General features: G+C 35.5%; 1 protein-coding gene across 1 annotated transcript in view; it reads right to left on the reverse strand.

Moving 5' to 3' along the window:
* Positions 1-25,136, reverse strand: part of PRIM2 (DNA primase subunit 2) — a 278,889-nt gene that overhangs the window by 199,493 nt on the left and 54,260 nt on the right. The window lies entirely within an intron of this gene.

Raw genomic sequence — 25,136 nt, forward strand, 5'->3', positions numbered from 1 at the left:
TATACTCACTGTTCCCACTCCAGTCTGAGTCATCATAACTTCCTATGTGAACATTGCAACAGAGTCCTAACAAATTCTTCTACACCAGAGTCCCCCTGGCACTGTAACCACAATCACAAGTGCATATGTGATTCGCATCACATATTTAATTCTTGGAAGGCTGAACAACTCAAAAAAGGAAAAGTAAATACAGAAAGCACTATGAAAAATGTACAGCAAAATAATTAAATCTCAGTGTTCTAAACTACATTCCTAGAAGAAAGGAGATCTACAAGTTCTTCAGCCAAAAGATAACCAGGTTTGGCAAGCAAATAACTAATTTCTTTTCTGACATAACAAAACTAAAATATTTCCTAAGTTCTTTACAAACTGTGGACTGAGGAGGCAATCATGAAATACTTAATGAATTAATAAAAATATAAAAACAGGAAATATGACCTTATCCCACCACTACCTGAAAATTTAGTCCTTAATTCATCCTTTCTCTTTTTAATTCAGTTCTAGGCTTCTTTTTAAAAAATCTCTTTTGACTAATATAAACTTTTCCTATATATATTTCCTAAAACTTACCCTACATTTTGTGGTCCTCTGCCTAGTGATTATCTCCATTTAATCTTACTGTTATGGCATTTTTATATGGCAACTCTTAAGCCTTCCTATTTATAAACACCTCCTCTTCTCCTTTGTTTGATGAGGCATTTTGTTAGTATGTGTTTTACACTATAATTTTCCTCAGAGCTGCCTTGTAGCAACCTTCTGCTATAAATATTCACATATTTGCAATAAGGATAAATTCCTGTTAAAATTACTTATAATGTTTGTGTTCTAATAGATTAGCAAGGATCTAGATGGCTGCACACACACTTATCAAAAGAAGGGAAATGCAATACCAGCCTGAGCAAGAGCGAGATCCTGTCTCCACAAAAAAACAGAAAAATGAGCCAGGCATGGTGGCATGTGCCTGTAGTCCCAGCTACTGGGGAGGCTGAAGCAGGAGGATCACTTGAGCCCAAGAGTTTGAGGTTGCAGTGAGCTATGATGATGTCCCTGCAGTCCACCAGGGGCAACAGAGCGAGACTGTCTCAAAAAAAAAAAAAAAAAAAAAAAAGGAAAGGAAATGCATATAAGCATACCTCATTTCACTATGCCTCACTTTACTGCACTTTGCAAATATTGCATTTTTTTTTTTTTTACAAACTGAAGATCAACCCTGCATCAGCACCATTTTTCCAACAGCATGTACTCACTTTATGTCTCTGTGTCACATTTTGATAATTCTCACAATATTTCAAACTTTTTCATTATTATTACATCTGTTATGGAGATCTGTGATCAGTGATTTTTGATGTTACTCTTGCAATTGTTTTGGGGCACCAAAAACTGCACCACTTTCGACAGTACGATCAAAGTAAAAATAAAAAATAAAAAATAAAAAAAAAAATAAAAAATAATAAAAACAAAAACTGCACCACTATAAGAAGGGAAACTTAATCGATAAATTGTGTATGTGTTCTGACTGCTCAAAGACTTGCTGTTCCCTCATCTTTCTCCCTTCTCTTCAGGCCTCCCTACTCCCTGAGACACAATAATATTGAAATTAGGACAATTAATAACCCTACAATGGCCTCTAAGTATTCAAGGGAAAGAAAGAGTCCCATATTTCTCACTTTAAATAAAAAGCTAGAAATGATTAAAGTTCAGTGAGGAAGGGATGCCAAAAACTGAGATAGGTTAAAAGCTAGGCCTCTTGTGCCAGTTAGCCAAGTTGTGAATGCAAAGGAAAAGTTCATGAAGGAAATTAAAAGTGCTACTCCAGTGAACACAAAAATGATAAGAAAACAAAGCAGCCTTATTGCTGCTATGGAGAAAGTTTGAACAGTCTGGATAGAAGATCAAACCAACCACAACATTCCCTTAAGCCAAAGCCTAATCCAGAGCAAAGCCCTAACTCTCTTCAATTATATGAAGGTTGAGAGAGGTGAGGAAGCTGCACAAGAAAAGGTGGAACCTAGCAAAGGTTGGTTCATGCAGTTTAAGGAAAGAAGCTGTCTCTGTAACAAAGTATAAGGTGATGCAGCAAGTGCTGACAGAGAAACTGTGGCAAGGTAATCAGAAGATCTAGCCAAGATCATTAATGAAGCTGGCTACACTAAACACCAGATTTTCAATGCAGATGAAACAGCCATGTATTGGAAGAAGATGCCATCTAGGACTTTCATAGCTAAAGAAAGGTCAATATATGGCTTCAAAGCTTCCAAGGACAGGCTAACTCTCATTAGGGGCTAATGTAGCTGGTGCCTTGAAGTTGAAGCCAATGCTTGCTTACCATTCCAAAAGTCCTTAATAATTATAATAGACTACTCCATCTGTGCTCCAGAAATGGAACAACAAAACATGGAGGACAGTAGATCTGTTTACAGCATGGCTTACTGAATAGTTTAAGCCCACTGTTGAGACCCACTGCTCAGGAAAAAAAGATTTTCAAAATATTACTGCTCACTGACAAAGCAACTATTCACCCAAAAGCTTTGATGGAGACATACAAGGAGATTAATGTTGTTTTCATGCCTGCTGTCACAATATCTATCCTGCTGCTCATGGATCAAGGAGTAATTTTGACTTGCACATCTTATTATTTAAGAAATACATTTCATAAGATGAGAGCTGCCATAGACAGTAATTCCTCTGATGGATCTGGGCAAAATAAATCGAAAACCTTTTGGAAAGGATTCACCATTCAAGATGCCATTAAGAACATTTATAGTTTATGAGAAGAGGTCAAAATATCAACTATGAACAAGAGTTTGGAAGAAGCTGATTCCAACCTTCATGGATGACTGTGAAGGGTTCAAGACTTCAATGGAGGAAGGCACTGCAGATGTGTGGAAATAGCAAGAGAACTAGAATTAGAAGTGGAGCCTGAAGATGTGACTGGATTGCTACAATCTCATGATCAAACTTTAATGGATGACGAATTGCTTCTCATAGATGAGCAAAGTGGTTTCTTTAGATGGAATCTACTCCTGGTGAAGATACTGTGAATGTGCTGAAATGACAACAAAGGTTTTAGCATAGAGTACATAAACTTAGTTGATTAGGCAGCAGTAGGGTCTAAGAGAGTTGATAAAGCAGCAGTAGGGTTTAAGAGAATTGACTCTAATTCTAAAGATATTCTACTATGGGTAAATGTTATCAAATAGCATCACATGCTACAGAGAAAAAATTTTTGTAAAAGGATGAGTCAATGGATGTGGCACACTCTATGGCTGTCTTATTTTAAGAAATTGCCACAGCCACCCCAACCATCAGCAAACACTACCCTGATCAGTCAGCAGCCATTAGCATCAAGGCAAGACCCTTCACCAGCAAAGAGAGAAGGCTCGGATGATCATTAGCAATTTTTAGTAATAAAGCATTTCTTAATTAAGGTATGTACATTGTTTTTTTAGACACTAAACATACTACAGTATAGTGTTAACATAACTTTTGCATGCAATGGGAAACAAAAATTCATGTCACTCACTTTATTGCAGTGGTATAGAATAGAACTTGTAATATCTCTGAGGTATGCCTGTAATTCCTTTTCTTTAACAAGTAAAAAATGATTGAATGAATTAACGAACTTCTATCTTTGTTTTAGGGATTAATCAGTGTTGCCTTCTTAGTGTTTAAAATTAGAGATCCCTTCCTTCTCTGAACTGGCATACCTCTTAGCTACTGAGCAATTATTTTTATACTATACAAATTGTTATCCATTTGTATTTGTTCATGTCAACTAGAAGAGTATATAAGCTACTCACATCAAGAATCCTGTCATAAACCACTTCTATCCCTCATATGCAGAAAGCACTTAAACACTTGTTCACAAATTCCACAAATATCAAGTTGGATATTATGCTAGATGCCAAAAATATCATATATATTATATAACAGTCTAACAGGCTGATTGACAATAAATAAGGTAATCAAAGAGCTTTGATAATTAAGAAGCAGTGCTTCACCGGCTACTATTATGTAGCTATTCAAAATCTGTATTCCTTATTGATTTGTGACTTTGCCTAAAAAAAAAATAAATAAAATAAAATAAAAAAATAAAAAAATAAAAAAATCTGTATTCCTTTACCAGGCTAGTGACAAAAGATTCAATATATGGGATTATTTTGTAAGTACATATAATTTTCTATAAATTAGTATTATTTCACCTAAATATGGAAGATAAACTAAATTCTAATAAACATATAGACACATTGTCTCTATAATTATATTAAAAAAATAAACAACTCTCCTCACCCAATCCTTTCTTTAAAACTCCTTTAAAAAGATTACTATTTTATACTTGATTATTTATACCTCTTACAAATTGAGAATACCTCTCCTATTTGTTTTTTGTTGTTGTTGTTCATCCAATAAACACTTACTGGACCTTTATAATATGCAAAGCAGTATGGTAAGCACTAGGAATGCTAAGATGGAAAAAGAACTACTTATTCCATTGGATCAATGTTTCTCAACTGTCATAGAAATATTCATGTTCTTCAAAAAGGTATGACTTGGGATCACCCTTTGCAAAGGATATGAAAAGTGGCCTCCAATTCTCTAATGTTATTTGGGGTCTGAACTGAATTCAAAAGATGAAGCTCGGGTGCACCTCAATCCTTGCCACAGCACATCTCCAGGAGAACTACTTCCTATCCCATGATTTATTCACCACTTAACCAAATGTTTCTTGACCCAGATCAAGTATTTTGCCTAGTGCACACATCAATGTATTTACAGCAAGTACCTTTGACCTTACACTTAATTGTTTTCTAAGTGTTCCTTGCTGTTCATTTGCCTTCCTATTTAGCACTGAGATTTCATGATGTGGGGACTACATTAAGTACATCTGTATCCTTCAAAAGGTAACAATGCTGAGTGTATAGTAGCTTCCCAATAACTACATAAATTAGATAAATACATAAATACCAGGATACATAGATAAGAGTTCAAATCACGTATGTTTGCTATAGTGTTTAACAAGAGTTTCAATACATTGGAAGATTTAATGCTTTATTTATTTTTATATTAATTCGTATATTCTCCATCAGTAACAATTTTTACTTAACTGGCACAGCACAGTCTTTAAGTCTTAGGACAGCCTCTCCTTTCTGTGTAAATGATTGGTTTACCTTTTTGCCTTTTCTCCCAGGAAGTTTATGGCCAAATATGAAGCCCAATCACAGCATTCATGCTGATACATAAGAGTTATGAGTTGTTCATAAGTTCTAATGTTCTGCTTCTTTTATTATTTCCAACAGTGTGTTTTGTTATAAGCTGCCTCAGATGTTTTATGGAAACAAACAGGTTATAAATGAATTTACCTACTATGGAAAAGACATACACCTAGTTTCTATTTCAAAGTTCACATTTTCTTTTATCCACCAAAACATACTTCTATTCAAACTTATTCCCCTCCAATTTTCCTTCTCCCCTAAGTTTTCTGTCAGTCATCCATGTTTTTAAATTGTATTTCTATCAAATTATAAAGACAAAATTTCCTGCCTATTCCTTCACATAGTTTGAGTTTCACTGCTATTTTCTTTGACTTCTTTCAAATTACTGCTTTTGAGTGGATCAATATCATGGTTGCCAGGCTAAACATGGTCTCTTTCTCCATGCTTCTATTTACCTATTTTTAGGTAACAGGCAGCTATTTCCCAAAAACTTTCATCAATGATATAAGCCATAAAAAGCAAATTTATAAGAACTAAGGTTCTTTCATTAAGTTTATGAAATGCTGGCATGTTTTGAAGAAATGAGAACGTAAGACCTATGACTCTTACAATCTATATCATTCTTTCCATTTCCCAGTAAGGTAATGAAACCATTTAATATAAGCTAAAATTACTTTCCCTTTCTTTATAGTATATAAATTCTATAGCCTTATGCTTTTGTTTTTCCATTTCTGTTTCTTTCACTTCAGGAAATTGTTTTTCCCATATATTTATTTCCCCTTAATACTTCTGTTGCATAACTCTTCTGAGTGACTTGTATCAAAATCTTCAAGAGATATTTAAAAATATTTCCCAAGTAACTAAAGAAATGGAAATTAAAAGCAATATTAATAATTTATTAATAATAAAATAAAAGGCACAGTGGTTCCTGCCTGTAATCCCAGCATATTGAGAGATCAATGTGGGAGGATCATTTGAGGCCAGGAATTCGAGACCAGCCTGGGCAATATAGTGAGACCCTATCTCTACAAAAAATTAGCCAGATGTGGTGGCATGCACCTGTAGCCCTAGCTACTCAGGAGGTTGAGATGGGAGGATCATTTGCACCCAGAAGTTTAAGGTTACAGTAAGCTATAATGATGCCACTGTACTCTAGCCTGGAGAACAGAGCAATACATTATTTCAGCAGCAACAATTACAACAACAAAAAAGGAACAAGATATACTTTTACCTATTGTGTTAGCCTGTTAGCCAAGACTTTTAATTGTAAAATCCCACATAGTTGAAGAATTGAACCAGACTTTTTTTTTTTTTTTTTTTTTTTGAGACAGTGTCTCACACTGCTACCCAGGCCAGAGTACAGTGGTACCATCATAGTTCACTGCAGCCTCAAATTCCTAGGCTCAGGTGACCCTCCAGCCTCAGCCTCCAGAGTAGCGGGAACTACAGGCATGTGTCACCATACCCAGCTAATTTTTTATCTTTTGTAGATATGGAGTCTTACTACATTGCCCGGGCTAGTCTAGAACTCCTGGCCTCAAGCGATCCTCCTACCCAAAGTGCTGGGATTATAGGAATGAGCCGCCATGCCTGACCACAGACATTGTTATACGTTGTTTCAGGAAGTACAAACTGAAGTAGTCTGTTCAAAGGATATGAATAGACATTTTAACAACAAAGATATATAAGCATCACAAATAAGAACTGAAAAGATGTTCAACATCTTTAGTCATTAAGGATACGTAAATTAAAAGCACAGTAAGATACACCTACTAGAAGGATTAAAATTTAAAACTCTGACAATACCAACTTTTGACAAGGTTGTAGAGTAAGTAGAACTCACACACTAGTAGGAATGCATCTTGCCACTTTGGAGATAGTTTGGCCATTTCTCAAAGTTAAATGTACTTTAAACATATTTATAATGCAACCTAGCCAATCCCACTCATAGGTATTTTATCCAAATATTCACAGCAGTTTTATTCACAATAGCCAAACATTGGAAACAATCTAAATGTCCATCAAGTGAGAACTGGATGCACAAATTGTGGTACACTCATACAATGAAATACTACATAACAAAAAATAATGAACTATTAATATATGAAAAAACACATATAAATATGAAAAACACAGATCAAAAAAAGCCAAACACAGAAGAATAATACTATATGACTCAATTTATATGGAATTCTAAAATATTAACAGATAAAAGTAGTATTTGGCCAGGGCCAGGGTGGGGTTAGGGAATTAACTGCTAAACAACACAAGGGAATTTGGGGGTTGATGGGAATATAACATATCTTGATTGTGGTGATGGTTACACAGCCATATACATATGTCAAAACTCATCCAACTCTACACTTAAAATTGGTGAATTTTATTGTATGTGAATTATATACCTCAATAAAGCTGTTTTTAAAATTCAAAGACATTACTAATAAAAAGCATAGTACAAGATATTATAAAAACAAAAGAAACACTATTAAAGCGAAAAATAGAGTTTAATAAACATAAAAAACTTACATACATTATTAATCTAAGGTATAATGTGGCTATGTGTAATTTTAATCTTCACTATGTTGTTCCCCAAAGACATGCTACAAATCTGTAACAAAAAAAAAAAAAAAACACCTATGTACCCTTATTTCAAATACCTTCTATTCTGTTTAATGACTTCTATTTGATAGTCACGGGAAGAGTTTCTCTGGTTCCTTAAGGAAGCAGATTGTGACACCAGGAATGAAATTCTTAAGTGAACTGGGGCCCAGCTGCTGAAAAGGAAGCCCCATCGCGAGGCATTTTCTAACAAAATGCCAGTTTCAATGCCTCAGATGCCAAGCACAGCCTTACGGAGAAAAACTAAAAAGCACAGTTAAAGCAAACAGGCTAATAAGGGGAAAGAAGATAACTGACATTGTCCCCTGTTCCATTGTTCACTCACACACATATACACACACTCAAATACAACTGGGAATAGGAGCTCTAACAATGTCCAAAGGGTGACCAACAAAAAGAGAATTAGTCTGCAGTGCCCATAAAGGCCAGAACAGCTTCCTATTAATGAAGCTTAATGTGGAAGCAATAGGGTATATACTTTGAACTGTGGCATTCAGATTTCTCATAATCCTTCAACTGTTTTCTACCAAAAAGTAAAATATAATTGATATTTATACTTTCTTAGTGAGGAATCATATATTTACATAAAACAAGACATTATCCAAACTGAAGAAAAGCCTGTCCATTAGGTCTACACTAGTTTAAATTAGACTACCTATTATTGCCTAGTTGCATCTTCCCAGAAGTTGTTCATCTTTCTTACCATAATATTGTGATATAGCAGCAAAGTCATGAAGGGAAAAGTAAAAAACAGAAAAAAAAAAAAAAAAATGGACAAGGTATGTAAATGTGTGTTTGCACACTAAACCATGGATTCATATCCAAAACATACTGAATTATGAACTATGGATTCATGTCCGCACATAAAATGCATATGTTAGACTCATATGAGGGAAATAACATTAGGGTTTCTTATATATTAAGATTTTATAAAGAATATAGGTGGTATAAGTCCTGTTTATTAACCTGAATCATGAAAAGTCTAAAATATGTTGAAGTATGTAACATAATAATGAACCAATAGTACAACAGAATAGTTGAGGACATTATAATCTGAAACCTTAAAAGTCCCCTAATCATATTTTTTAAAAAGATATTTACAATATTCTATTTAACACTGATTTGTCTTTCTAAATAAAATGATGGGTTCAAATATATGGTATTCTCAGAAGTTGAGAATTTATTGAAGGCAAAATAAATGTCAAACTGTTGGCTAGTACAATAACAAGAAAGAATCAAAGATTTTTTTTTAAAGCATTCATGAATTATGTACTTTCAGCAATGGTACAAGCAGGAATTACAGCTTCAACTGGAGGAAGCATGAATTATATTTGGCCACAAAAACACAATAAAAAAGTTGTGATCAAGTAATAAAAACTACAACTGTGGTTCATTATCAGAAACTGGGGTGGGGGGGAACCCCACGTGGGTTCCTGCAGACGTAAATCAGTACACAAGAGCTTTTCTCACAGGACGTTCACTTCCCACTAACATCATAACCAGGCTCCACTTACCCACTTTTGAAACTGCAAAGTTTTCAAAAGTCAATTACATCTTCAATAACTTAAAATATATTGGGGTATTATAACTTTTCTTCTCCCTTTTCACCCTTACAAAAAGTACAATAAAATCTTCTGATTTATCAATTTATTCCACACCTTTAATCCACTTTCTCATAGCATTTACTATGCAACTTTATCTGCAATATCACCTCTTTTTACCACCTTAACTAAACAGCATACTTTATTGTGCCAAACTTAAAACTGTCAAGAAATACTGGTCACTCTTTCCTATAGGGCAGACTTTACTATATTGATATTTCTTTTAATAAATATTAATAATATACTTATTAAGATATATTGTTATATAATTAGTGGTATATTTATTGATGTATAATTTTACTATATTAATATATATTATATATTATATGTAATACATAACTATTATAATAGATTGTAATATATAAAATTAATATTTCTTTCAAGGTAAATTCAAGAAACTTGAGGAAAACTGAAGGGTGAATGTTCAGGTGAACAAACATTTTCCAAGTATCTCCTATGCACAAAATACTATACTAGGAAACATTAAGGACATAAAGACAATTATGGATAACGTGATATGGAACAAACACAAACAAATCTGTGCAATATAGAATCTCAAAACAAAATATAGCAGGATAAAGCCGAGTAACAATTCTTTAAAGTAAATACATTCCGCAATTTATTTCTCATGGTATTTTCATTAAGCCATTAACATAATCACATCATTTTACTCAATTTAAAACTGCTATTTACTAATAAACTCCTCCTCCCTCACTTTCCCACGTCTTCCATGCCTTGCCTTGCTTGCCCTGCCACTAAGAGTTAAAAATGAAAAAACAAACAAAAAAAGATGAAAAAGGGAAGAAACACAAAATTAGAAAATATGGCTGAAGAGTTAAAGAGACAAAAAGAGAAAAGTACATTTCCAAAGAATACATGTTAGACTAATATTAGGGGAAAGAACATTAGGTTTTCTTATATAGCATAAGACTTTATAAAGATGATATGTATTATAAGCACTGTTTATTCAAATATACCACAAGGTCCCTGTTCTAAAACAATTGATGGGCCTCACTCAACAGAGCAACCTATCTTGAAGGAATCATGAAGAAAGGAACTTCATATTTTTAAATGAGTATATGCTAAATGGGTAACTTATGCAGACAAGATCTACCTCACCAACCTGCCAGCACCCAGCCCAACAGAGTGGATGACAACAATAAATAAACTTATATTTGCTGCAACAGCCTTCACTGTGAACAGACTTTAGACTGGTGAGGCCTGAACAAACTCAGAGGGCTCTTTGGTCCTAACAGAGAGGGCACTTTTCCACCTTCCCTTGCTACCTTCCACAGACATACATGGCACCTTGACACATGAGAACAGGAAGAATCGGGGACAATCCACCCCTAACAGTACCAGGAATAGTATGACAACTCTTATTCCATCACTCGAGAGTAAACCATCTGGATTTAGTAATTAACATGGTAAGATCAATCTGATCATTTCTAAAAACAGAAGGAAAAAAAAAAGTCCAACTAGCCATTTATATTAACCCCCTGAATACACAAGGCTCACATGGATTCAACACATTCATGATTTTAATTTCTCGCTCTCAATCTAGTTTCTCTCAAAAATAATTTCCTTTTCTCTCAACATCCTCTTCCTTTTTTTTATTGAAACCTCAAGGGGGTTCTGGCCTAGGTCTCGTTGCTCACTGCACAAAGATCCAATTATTGAGAAATGAGATTGCCAAGGAAGAAAGGAATTTTTTAATACAAAAGACATCTTGTCAGGAAAACCAGAGAAGCTACCTCAAATCCATCTCCCCAGCCCAAGTAGACCATGGACTTTTTAAGCAGGGGCCACATGCATTGAGGGTAAGGTGTGGGGAATGGTAAGGAAGTCTGCCCAGGGGCTGTTAGACTTTCAACTCTTTTGTCTTGCAGAAAACCCACCATTTCTGGGAAACAACTCAAAAGATAAGAAACAACTAAGATAAATAGTTAAAGGAGAGGATTATAAAAAACATATAGGGTTCATTAAAATTTGTTTAGGTGTAACAGAGTAGGCACCCTTCTTCCCATAGATAATGAAGCATAAAATTGAGAGTGGGGAATATGTAATAGGGAATGGCCTGGAAAGAAAAAAAAAAGATTTTCTGTTCTCTCTCTTTAAAACTTTCCCACTCTCTTTGGGAACTGCAGTCTGGACTGCATCCCTGAGGCAGGTTAAGTCTTTTATTAAAACTCCCAGGTGGCACCAGCCCCAGGGCTGGCAGAATTCTTAGGCTTTGTCTTTGGCAGAGATGGGAAGATTACAATAGTTAACCTCAGTAATTGCCCAAAGCTGACAACCCTCCCTTTAAAAGCTCTGTGTTTCTGCCTATGTTCAGGAAATTTGGATTTTGAGCCCAGAAGGTCTACCATTTTTTCCTCCTTTGCAAAGTAAAATCTCTTTCCTCATCCCCCAAACACTTGTCTTCCTTCTGATTCAGCCTTGTGGACAAGTACCAAGTTTTCGATAACACATGGGGCTGATTATACTTTCTTCTCAACTTGCTCGGGATCAACAGCCCATTTAGCTGAACATTAAGGTATGTTCCATTAAGTCATCAGCAATACTAATACCTCCTAATACTACCATTCACTGTGGAATACACACATTAACAAAATTCTCTTCTAATCCATCTGCATTTAAGTGCATTTCACCTCACCTGGAATTCAGCAAAGCACTGATCACTCTTGTGGCAAACACTCAGGGTAGCTGACTCTCATCCCCATACTCCCTTGCCTGCCTCTATCCAAAGTGGCTCATGAAATAAAATATTAGCTCTCCCAAACAAGGGAGGCTGTGACACAGTTCTAGCTAAAAAGACATAAGCAGGATTTTGCTGAAGAAGAGGAATAAGGGGCAGCTATTCTGAGAAAGCATTTGCTCCCCTGATGAAGAGAAACAGGTAGCTGATCTTCCTCATGTGGGCATGATAACTGAAGCAAAGCAGTTACATATCCTGCAACTGAGAAGCAGTGCTCATAAGAGAAAGTATAAAAGGATTTAAGAGACATGCCCTGACCTCACTGAGCCACTACAGTACTTTGAACAAACACCTATCAGGTTGGGTGAGAAAAATAACCCCTATTTGTTTAAGCCACTGTTCAACTACTTATTTAAGATATGTATAACTGGTAAAATTCCCAAGATGTTGATTAACACATTTATGCTCAGCAACACTGATCCAAAGAGAAAATGAAAAAGGAATATGCATGTCTACTTCCCACGAAGAAGAGGAAGACATTGTTAAAGATCGTGAGTAGAGAAGCTATGGATTCATGTGCCCTGGCCTAGAATTCTGGCACAACAACTAACACTGGGACCTTGGATAAATTACTCAAGCTTTCAAAGTTTCCTCATCTCCAAAACCATGCAAATAGCCATATCATAATGTTGCCAACAGGATTAAATCCGCAATACATATAACAAATTTAATAGTATCTAGTACACTGCATGTATTTATTGAAAAATTAGAAACCTGCCTCCATCCACAATTACCATGACCACCATCACCCAGCAGGCCAATTCTTCAGCTAAAATCAGTAGCTCTTGACATCAAAAGAATGATTCAGAGCCACATGAAACTGAAAGAAAAAACAGTTTCAAATTCTCTCTCTCCCCACTCCCTCCCCTACCATGAAGCTGCCAGTGTGTGTGTGTGTGTGTGTGTGTGTGTGTGTGTGTGTGTGTGTGTGTGTGTGTGTGTGTGTGTATGTGTGTGTGTGTGTGTGTAGAGCCTCAGGTCTAACCCACAGTATGCAACTGAAAAATATTTGCTGAAGGATAAATTCCTTAGCCAAAGTGTTAAGAAATAACAATGGAAACATAAAACACTGGAGCCATGAAGGTAAAGGAATAATCTCTATGACTTTCAGTATGTCATATTTTTGAGCCATCTGCAGGAAGTAGAGATGATTTCCTTCTTAATATTTTAAACAAAACTCAAAAGTAGTCCAAGGATTTATGAAAATGTACTTAACGCAGCTTTAAGCTACTTGAAAGAAAAGACTATAAATGCAAATTATTATTCTCTTTCTTTGGGATTATAGCTGCCCTGCCAAAATCCAAAGCTATATTAGTTTGTTTTTTTTCCTTAAACATTGAACATTATTTCATTTTCTTTCCTTTATTTTAGCCTTTAATAGTCAATGTTATAACTGTGGAGTTTCTGATGAAATGGTTATAGAAGATAACATTCTGGTTACTAATCTTGCTCATTATTCTTCTTTTTCAAAGTTATGAGCAAGTAATCTATCTTCTACATCTTCTTCCAAGTTCAGTCCTCTATTTTCTAGATCATTACCCCATTCACACCTCAATTTAGTAAGCTCACTGACATTGTTCACCTGGCTGTTTTGCAACTCAACAAATATAATCTTGTACATGAACAAACTCAGTGTCACAAAGGACAATCATAATTTTTTTTAAACCAGAGCTTAAGTATTTTCCATGATATTTCTAACATCTCATAACTATATGTTAGGTTTCTCTTTTAAAATGTAGGCATGAAAACACTGAAACTCATCTAATACCAGATTTTAAAACATACTCTAAGATATAAAATTATAAAAACATAAGATTTTATGCAAAACAGCAAGAGTATCATTAAATATTTCCTTCTACTCTTAGTACTACCTTAAAAATTCAAGGGAAACCAAGCCTGTTATTCTCAATTCTATCATTCTTTGATTATTTCTAGTGTCAACTAGCCTCAGACAATTTTCATTTTTTGTTAAATTTTTGTTTTGAACTTACACTTTACTCTCCTAGAACATCTCGGATAACATTTTCTGCACCACTCCAATTTTAGTATATACACTGCCTACTTAGGTTCTCTCTGTCACTTGGATAAAGACATAAAGCCTTATTAAGATTTTTATTTCTGAGACACAAGATTCTCAATGTATGTAAATCAGAAGATGGATTCTGCACTCCTTGACTAATTCCTAAATGTATATGTGCAATTAAGTAGACAAGCAGTGAAACTGGAAGGTACAGAATTAGAAACTGGTATATGGACAGTTCTCACCTGCCTGAGTGGATCTGGCAAGAAAATAAATGTCAAGGCTCATTACCAGCCAAGGGTGTGGACAAAGAAGAAATAGGGGGAAACTTAAAAATAATAATAATTTTTAAAACCAGAGGTCTTATTCCCCACTCCCTACCCCCCAAAAAAGACATGGTCAAGGGATTGTTCACATCTAAGAAAGAGCCTTGCAAAACCTGCTAAGAGCTAACATCTTTGAAGCTCTCTCTGCAATTCCCAGACTAAGTTCATCACCCTCTTCTTTGTGCTGTCTCTTTACCTAGTGCACACTTCTCTACTTATTGACCACATGTGTGATGACTGTTTTACATGTCTTTTCCATTGCTGCTCCCTCTCACACATTCTGAGCACCCTGAAAGCTTAATCATACTGTGTCTCCAGTGTTTTTTGCCTGGCACATAGTAGATACTTTGGAGTTAAGATCTTTTTTCTAAACATCATACAACTAGGACAAAACTAAATGACAATCAGAAAACCAAACTGATGATAACCACACACTTTTTTAATATTTACTATTTCTTTGGCACATCATAGGAAAAAGAGCAGACCTGGGTGACTTAATATAGGATGTAGCCAATGCTGTTCCTATGAGAAAGTTGGTTTTATTGATGCAGCATTTTACTTTGGTTTAAATTCCTATGTGTCAGGTGTATGTATATGTCTCTCTCTTGTTCTTGCTCTCACTTTCTCATTAATAATGAATCATAAAATTTTAAGAAAACTGAAACTCCAAGGCATATAGAGAATCATTATTTTTCAATGTCCAGTCACTGCTAAAAATTACACTCTCAACACTTAATCAATCCTGTACCATTTTACGTATTCTTAGCTCCCCCTGTGCAAAATTTTTAAATTGGAAAACTAACAGGTGATGCATCTTTCTTTGTAGTGACTGAATAAATTTTTGCTCTGTGAGAGTAGAACTGTCAAAGAATTGAATTTACAAGTAACCCCCCCCAAAAAAAAACTATTTCAGTATTCAACTGTTTCCTAGCAACAGAATCTGCTGATGTTTTCTCATCACAAGTAGGTAATAGGGAAAAAAATCTATGTTTCAGTGCACTCAGGTGTCAATAAAAGTAGTAGAGCTCAGTGAAAAAAAATATAGTATAAATGATGTGTAAAAATATTAAGTATTTTCTAGCCAATTTAGGCTAGGGCTTTAAAATGGGTAATTATAATACTTAAATATGACAAATGATCTGAAAAATGGACATGTTTATAAAGGAATGTGGGGGAATCTTACCTTTTCTGTGAATGAGGGAGGGGAAAAAAACCCACAAGGATGACTGCAAAAGTAGTAACCTAAGGAATACTCTGGAGAGTTCAACCATGAAGAATGAAGCCGCTACTCTGAAGGTAGCTAGAGTTTGAACCTGGTTTATTGCTGCATCATAAATTTTGAAGCAAAATATAAAATTCACACCTTACACACTCCAGTGAAAAACCATCAAAAGAGTAACAATTTTAACTTCTACAGCCAGCCGCGGTAGTTCTTCAGAAGTATTCTGAGCTCAGAAACATTTGCAATTGAGATTTTAGAAATATTCTGCATGTACAGCACTTTGCATGTATTATCAGGTACATAATTCACTTTTTCTTTTTATAAACAGTACACTTTAGTGCAACTCCATGTAATTTTAGTTTTATCAACAAACTGGGAGAATGCGAACATGCAGCTCTCACAGGTAATTTATCAGATCCTGGGCACCAACTCTTCACAAGGCACTGCGCTAGGCATCAGAGATAACTAAGTTGAATATGGCACAATCTCTACCCTGCAGCTGTTGAAGTATTTAAAATATGCAAAGGAAACATCTGCTTGAGGGTGAATCAGAGAAAGCAGTAGAGGAGCAGAGATATTTGGGCCTGGGGAGAGGCAACAAGGTATAGTAAAACAGGCGCTTGAACTTAAGGAGTTTTGGGAGAACTAAAGTGAAAGATTCAAGCTCTTCACTAATGATGAACTACAGTCAACTCACCCAGGTCCTTCACTAATGATCTGCATGAGTTTTGGTAAGCCACTCAACCTTTTGGGGGCTATATTTTCATGGACAAAATGAACAGACCTGATTGGTAAGTTTTATAGAGAGCCTCTTATAAAAGAAAGCCTATAAGCACTACCATACTTAACAGGAAAAGTAAGCATATCTCTATATATCTATACCTATACCTATCTATCTATCTTTCTATATATATATATATATATCTCTATCTATCTATCTAGAGAGAAAGAGGGACAGAGAAATGCCAAAACTTACTTGTAATGACTTCTTAGCCCCCTGATCTCCACAACCATTCTTACGATATATTCAGTTTGGTATTTGGTACTCTTCTTTCTTTACATGCTACTCCTTAGAAATTGCATCCACTAGTTTGGCTTTAAATTTCACAACCATGTGGGTGATTCCCAAATCTACCTCTGAATCTCTAAGCACTCTTCTGAGTTCTAACCCAAATTTACCAGAATGTCCTGTTAATCTTATCATCTCAACCTACCCAATATCAAAATCATTCTCTGTCTCAAACAGCTGTGGCTCACTTCGTATTGCTAAGACACATCTCCAACAATAACATCAGCAGTTTACAACAGTGATTCCAAGCTGGACATACATAAGATGAGCTACCGATATGGAGAATCAAATTACTCATATCTATTCTCATTTTTTTCCCTCATCCTGTTTAAAATCCCTGTTTTATAATAGCTACATCTGTATATCAGGAGGAGTGTGATATTTTAACTGAGGGAACACAATCAAAAAAGTTTGGAAACCAATAGCACATAGACTAAAACTCAAATTCATTAGCTTAGTGATACACATTGTGACAATATGAGCTTCTGTTGCTGCTGCTTCTTCACAGATATTAAATCTCACCGATCATACCACTAACCATTCGCTAACATAGCCTATGTTTTCCAGGACCTAACAATTTACTCCCATTACTCTCTACAAATTATTTAAAGCCAGCATCAATTCTATCCTTTCTCAAAATTTTCCGAGCTTAGTTGATACAACTCTCAGGCCACTCCTCTCTTGCACCTCATCACTGAGTGAATCTTTTATGTACATCCCAGCTCCCCCTACTAGAAAGAGAGTTCTTCACTTACATACTATTGGTAGGAATGTAAATTAGTACAACTTCTATGGAAAACAGTATGGAGATTTCTCACAAAACTAAAAGTAGATCTACCATTCAGCCCAGCAATCCCACTCTTGGGTATCTATCCAAAGGAAAAGAAGTCATTACATCAAAAAGACACCTGCAATTGTATGTTTATCACAACACAATTCACAACTGCAAAGATATGGAATTAACGTAAGTACCCATAAACTAAGGAGTGGATAAAGAAAATGAGGTGTGTGTGTACATACACACACACACACACACACACACCATGGAATACTACTGAGCCATGAAAAAAAGGATGAAATAACATCTTTTGCAGCAACTTGAATGGAACTAAAGGTAATTATCCTAAGTGAAGTAATGCAGGAGTGGAAAACCAAATACCACATGTTCCGACTTATAAATTGGAGCTAAACTACAGCCATACAGGAGTATATAGAGTGGTATAACAGACATTAGAGACTCAGAATGGGGTAAGAGGGAGAGGGGGAAGAAGGGAGGGAGGGAAGAAAAACTACCTATCAAGTACAATGTATACTACTCATGCGATAGGTACACTAAAAACCCAGATATCATGACTATATAATTCACCTACATAACTGAAAACCACTTGTACCCCTAGATCTATCAGAATATAAAGTAATTCTAGCTTATCGAAAAGGAAGGAAGGAAGGAAAGAAAGAAGTTAGTTAGTTTAGTTAGGGAAGTTAGTTAGTTCACTGCTAATGACATGGAGTGGAGGTGTGTGAACACTGAACTCAGTTGTGGACCCTCCTTCTCCCCCTCACTGACATCCCATACTCTTCCTATGTGGTTTAGTACAGTCTCATGGCTTCACATTCTCCTCCCCATAAATCCAGACTCCTAAATCCATCATCATACTTGCCATCTCCATTTGTATAGCCAATAAGCAATTCCCACTTACCATGGTCAGAACAAGACTCTTGATTTTATTTTATGTATTTTTCTCATAGCCTTCCACATCTTGGTAAAAGTCTTCACCTTCTAATCAATTATTCAAGCCAAAAGTTTAGAAAGAGTAATATAGTGGTCAGGAACACAGACTCTAAATCCAGGTTGCATGGATTCAAATCCCACCTCTGTTCCTTACTAGCTGTACAAAGATAGTAAAAGTCTTAAAGAGTGATAATAGTACCTACCTAATAGGGGTACCATAAAGATTAAATGTGTTAATTCATATAAGCAGTTAGAACAGCACTTTGGGAATACTAAATTTTCATTAAGTTTAAGCTATCATCATCAGTATTATTATTCTGATTCCTCTTTTCTCTCATACCCAATCCACCATGTCAAGAATACTTCAAAAACATAACTTAAATCCACTGACTTCTCTCAGTCAGATCACCACAATCAAGCCACCATCTAGATTTCAAGCCACCATCTAGATTAATGTGATAAACTTCCATACTAGTCTTCCTGCATCCATTCTTTCTGTCCCAAAGTTGCTTTCAAGCTGTAGCCACAGTAATCTATTTAAAGCATAAATCAGATCATATCACACCCTTGTTCAACATCAACCAATGGCTTTCCACTACACATCAGGCTAAAAAAATTAAACTCTTTACTCTGTTTATTCAAAGTCCTATAAAGTCTTGCATCTAGACATTGCAGCCTCATCTTATATGACTCTCCCCTAGCTCACTATGTTCAGCTACACTGGCCTTTTTTATTCTGGGGAAAAAAAAAAAAAAAAGCTAAAATTTCCTCCTAGGGATCTTTGCATTAGTGACTTTCCCTGCCTGGAATGCACTTTCCTCTATGTTTGTTCCACTGGCTCCTTCGTGTCATATATAACATTTTTATTGTTTATTTCTTTGGTAACTATCTATCTCCCACTAGAGATACAGGCTTTGTAAGAGAAAATTTTTTCATCTTGTTAAGTACAGTATCTCTAGCACCCAAAAATAATGCACAGATAAACAAACAAAAAGTTGTTTAAAAATGAACCATTAAATGAAAGAACTAGCTACAGTTTATAAAATTGTTATGTGAAGCAAAGAAATATGTAATTTTCCCTCATTCTTTTCCCTAACTGGTTACCAATCTGTTCCATCAGAGCTGCAAATTCACCCCTTTTGCCAGTTCTATAATTGGACACTAATATACTTTTCAGTATTTTTGCAGACTGTGAAGACCTAAATCCCCTGGTTAGACAATTCCTTACAAAAGCACAGTTATCATCAAAAGACCCTAAGATACAATCAGAAAACCAGAGATCCAGCCATGGCTCCAGCAATTATTAGCCAACATAACCCTGGACAAATTACCTAGCCCCTCTGAGCTGCATTTTTCTCATCTGTATAATGCTGATTATAATCCCTGTCTATCTTAGAAGGTCATAGTGAGGAACAACAGTATGCATAAACAGTAATGAACAAAAGCAAGTTCATACTATTATTCGATATCTGTCACTTCAACAAAATTTTACTGAGCACTGTCTCTGTGTACCAGATGTTACACTAGATAGAAAATTTGAACTAAGAGGGAGCCCTAACTCTCAAAGAGCTTATGTTTTAGTTGGGGAGGGGGGACACATACTGAGAAGAATTTCATCATAGTTTGGTAGTGAGCAGCATGCTGCGGGAGCACAAAGGAGAAATGTAACACTTAGCACGATCTTGGGGCTTAGGAGGAGGTTCCTTGAGGATATAAGGCCACAGAGTTCTTATCAAAGAAGGTAATGTCAAATTTTCACTAGTCCTAAAGCACATTCAAAAGCCAAATTAGTTACATTTTAAAAATCCCATGAACACAGATAAAGAAGCAGTTTTCAGACACCAACTGGGGTAAAACTCTTCCATTAATTTACAACTCTTCCCAGCACCATTTATTTCATCCTCTGCCACTAATTAAAATACTTTTTAAAAATCGACTTCAGGGCACTTTTTCTCATCCTACAAGAATATTTCCATTTATAAAGCTGAAAATTTCAATTATATACTCCAAGGTCAAAACCTTCCTCACTAGAAAGGACAGTAATAAAGAGACCACAGCAAAAAAGAGACAGACAGACACACACACACACACACACACACACACACACACACACACACACACACCATAGCAATAGGTTTAGATTTCTGCTTCACCACGTCCCTAAAAGAAACTCCTTCGCTTCCTTCCTGCTCCTTTCCGTAGCTGTCAGCACAGGTTCTCAGGAAATATACTCCATCCACTCTCCTGCATGATGAAGCGAAATGCTCTCTGGATCTCATCTCAACCAAGGTTGGCCTTGACCCACCCAGGAGAAAGCCAAGCATTGCCTCACACAGCAAGTCACTGTCTCTTCTAACAAATCCAAGACACTGAGGCCAGAACTCACTCCACAAGTAATCAGGACAAATTCATTTAAAGTAAATTTAAATCCATTAAAGCTAAACATAGACATACCTTATGCACCACAATTCAACTCCCAGGCATATAACCAACAGAAATGTGTTTGCCAAAAGATGTACTAAAATGTTCAGAGCAGCAGTATTAGTAATAACCAAAAAGAAAAGAAAACCCAAATGCCCATCAATAGAAAGGGTAAATAAATTTTGATAAAGGTGATCAGAATTGGGATAAAGCAAAATCATGTCATCTGACAGAATGCAATGAAAAAAGAACACAGCATCACTTCTATGGTATTCTTGCTTAAAATGTATAACTTGAATCTAAACATGCAGAAGCATCAGACAAACCCAAAATGAAAGATATTGTACAAGATAACTAGCTGATAATCTTCAAAAGTAACTAAGTCCATGAAAGTCAAGGAGAAACTAAGAATCTGTTCCAGACTGAAAGAGACTAAAGAGACATGACCAGTAAATAACACATGTGATTTAGGTTTGGGTGCTTATGGGAATTAAATGGTAATAACATATCAATATTAATTTCTTTATTTTGACAGCTGAATTATGGTTATATGGAAAGTATCCCATTTGTAGGAATTACACACTAAAAAATATTTTGATTGATAGGATATCAGGCTGGTTATTCTCAAATGGTTTAGAGAAAAAGTTATTATATTAGAAACTTTAGAATTCATAGAGTTTTGTCTTTTCTCTCAGTATATTTAGATACTCCATTCTCTAACCAAAAGTGGAAAAGAATTATAAATTTTTTTTTTCTTTTTGGAGAAAGAATCTCACTTTTGTTGCCCCAGCCAGAGTGCCGTGGCATTAGCCTAGCTCACAGCAACCTCAAACTCCTGGGTTCAAGTATTCCTTCTACCTCAGCCTCCCAAGTAGCTGGGACTGTGCAGGCATGCGCCACCATGCCTGGCTAATTTTTTCTATATATTTTTAGTTGGCTAATTAATTTCTTTGTATTTTTAGTAGACATGGTGTCTCAATCTTGCTCAGGCTCATCTAGAACTCCTGAGCTCAAACGAACCTCCCACCTCGGCCTAGAAGAGTGCTAGGATTACAGGCATGAGCCACCGCACCCGGCCTAAGAATTATAAAATTTTTGCAAAAATCTGCCACATATCCTTCTTTCTATACTGGATTATTACAAAGATAAACTGAACAGCATGCATATATATATATATATATATATATATATATATATATATGTATATGTATATATATGTATATGTATATATACATATATATATATATATATATATATACACACACACACACACCACAATTCCACTCCCAGGCATATAATATATATATATATATATAGAGAGAGAGAGAGAATACCTTCAATAATCTCAAAGAAAAATGTAAAAAAATGTTACTCTCAAGGCAAATTTATTAAACAGTTAAAATGTATTAAAAGTTTATTTAAGCCTTGCAATACACAAGGTCAGAAGTAGCTTTGAAACCCCAAAAGCGAAAGAATTTCAGATTCATTTTCATAATCATGATTAGATTACTTAGGCATTGGGCAGCTTGGCTTACATAGAAATTACAAAGTGAAAATCTTACATTTAATACGCATTAAGCATCCACTAGGTAGCAGACAGTTGTTGTCCGCCTCCCCAGCATCATTCTCTCCTCTCCCTATTCCTAACAGTCATCCACTTCTGTTGGGGATGTCATGGTTTCAGGAACATGCTGCCTCTCAGCTCCCATGATCCTCTAACTACAGGGGTGGACACATGACCTTATGCTAGGCAATCCCTTCAACCACAATAACTGGTTTAGTGATAGGCATGTGATACAGGTTGAGTTGTGTCCCCTAAAAGTCCTAACCCCTAGTACCTCAGAATGTGAGATCTTATTTACAAATAAGATCATTAAAGACATATTTAGTTAAAATGAGGTCACACTGGAGTGGGGGACCGTCTAATCCAATATGACTGGTATCCTTATAAAAAGTAGAAACTTGGGGTGCACCAGGAGAATATCATGTGAAGACTGGAGCTATGCCGTCACAAGTCAAGGAACTTGTGAAGCTACATGAGAGACCTGGAATATATCTTTCCCTAGCACCTTAGAGTGAACATGGCCATGCTGACACCTTGATTTCAAACTTCTGCCCTCCAGAACTGTGAGACAATAAATTTCTGTTGTAAGACACTCAGTTTGTAGTACTTTGCTATGGCAGCTATAGGAAACTAATATAGCATATAATTTAAGCCAATTCAAGTACAGTAAATATTAAGACTAAAAACAGAAATTCTGGGACAAAGAAACTCTTTTGAATGTATGCAATATAAATGTAAAGCCTGATCCAATTGCAGCCACTTTTGCTACCATGAGAGAAACCAGACTAGAACAAAGCATATATATAAGGGTAAAGACAACTGCAGGGAACTAGCTGGAACACTCATCAAGTTATGTCTAAAGCTCATACTACATCTGTACTTCTAAATTTTATGAGCTAGCAGATTTCATTTATTGGTTAAGATAGCACCAGTTAGTTTCCTGTTACCTGCAACTGGAAAAGAAAATACTAACACAGACACCGAGCTAGGTACCAAGAACAGAATTCCACTCAAATGAGTTCCTAAATTATTAACAGTTCCTCAAAAAATTGAAACGTCATTATACATTATACCATATAATAAGTTTTGGTGGTTCTAGGGTAGGTTGATTCAGCAACTCGATGACCTCAACAAGGATTCAGAGTCTTTCCATCTCTCTACATGCCTATCTTCAGCAAACTGTGTTGTCTTCAAATTACCCACCTATTCCAAGATGTCTATAGCTATCCCAGGCATCGCATTCAGATACAACAATATCCAGAGGGAAAAAGGGACTATTTCATCCATGCACCCATTTTTTTAGCAAGAAAAACTTTTCTCAGGAGCCCCCAAACAACAAACTCATATTTTTCAGCCAAAATTACACTTTGTCACATGCACAGATCAATACTTTTGGAAAGGAGAAGGAAACTGCTATGATCAGCTTAAAAGTAATAACACCATAGAAGCTTTCTAAAATGTATGGTGATGTTCTGGGTTGTCATGGAGACTGAGGGTCACTGTTGGTATTTAATAGATAACAGGGCATGTCCAAAGTGCTGAAAAATATATGGCTTTTTCACACAAAGAAGTGCTGTCCAAAATGTCAACAGAGAGAAAATGGGTGAATGAAACCAAGAATAATAAAAGAACGGGAATGGCCTATAATCAGACAAATATCACTGTCTTCTACAGAACTTCACAGTAATAAAAGATACTATTCTTATCTATAAATATAGTCCAGGGTAAGTGACAGATAATCAAAGAAACAATTTAAAAGCACCAACGTTAATGAGCATAAACAATAGAGGATTAGGGATGGAATAATAATATTAACAGTTATTAAACACCAATCATGCTAGGTGTTTTCATAAATTGCCTCATTTAATAAAAACTGAGTTAATAATTTAGTCTTCATACATGCTGATATAGCTAAATATATGTTTGGGTAAACCCAGAGAATCAATAAAAATTATTTATACCAGAAAATACTATAATTTTTTAACTCAAAAGGAAAGCTTGGCATATGCTTACACTATAATCAATATAGTTTTTAAAAGCCACATCATACAACTTTTTAGTCCTCTCCTGCATTAAGTACAAAAAAGTATTAAAAAACTAGACCCAGATTAAAAGACAACAACACTATAAGATGTGTATAGTTTTAAGATGTCACCACTTACGAGTCATGCTTTCAACAAACTACTTTAAAAGCACTGATCATGTCATTTGTTCAACACAACTACCTCCAATTTCACCCAGTACTGGGCTGTTTATTGCAGCACTAGTATGTCACTATTTTAAGTACATAAGTATTAAGACTTTCTTCTATATTGCCCTCTACTGATACTGAATACTAATTAAGAACAGAAATCTAGAGGTTATAACCACCACAGGCCACATTAATTGTTAGGAGCCATATATGAAGTCCATCTCCAAGGAAAAAAGACATGACCTTAAAGAAACCCACAGAGGCCACCCAAAAAATTAATCAGCTCACCATTAGTATTAGGAGAAAGAAATTAAAAAATCAACTATGAGTAGTAACAAGTAAAACCTAAGGAGTTCTAGAATTGATAGTACAACATCAGAGGTAACCTGAATACCATTAT

This window comes from Microcebus murinus, chromosome 5 (genome assembly GCF_040939455.1).
Source record: "Microcebus murinus isolate Inina chromosome 5, M.murinus_Inina_mat1.0, whole genome shotgun sequence".
Taxonomy (NCBI): domain Eukaryota; kingdom Metazoa; phylum Chordata; class Mammalia; order Primates; family Cheirogaleidae; genus Microcebus; species Microcebus murinus.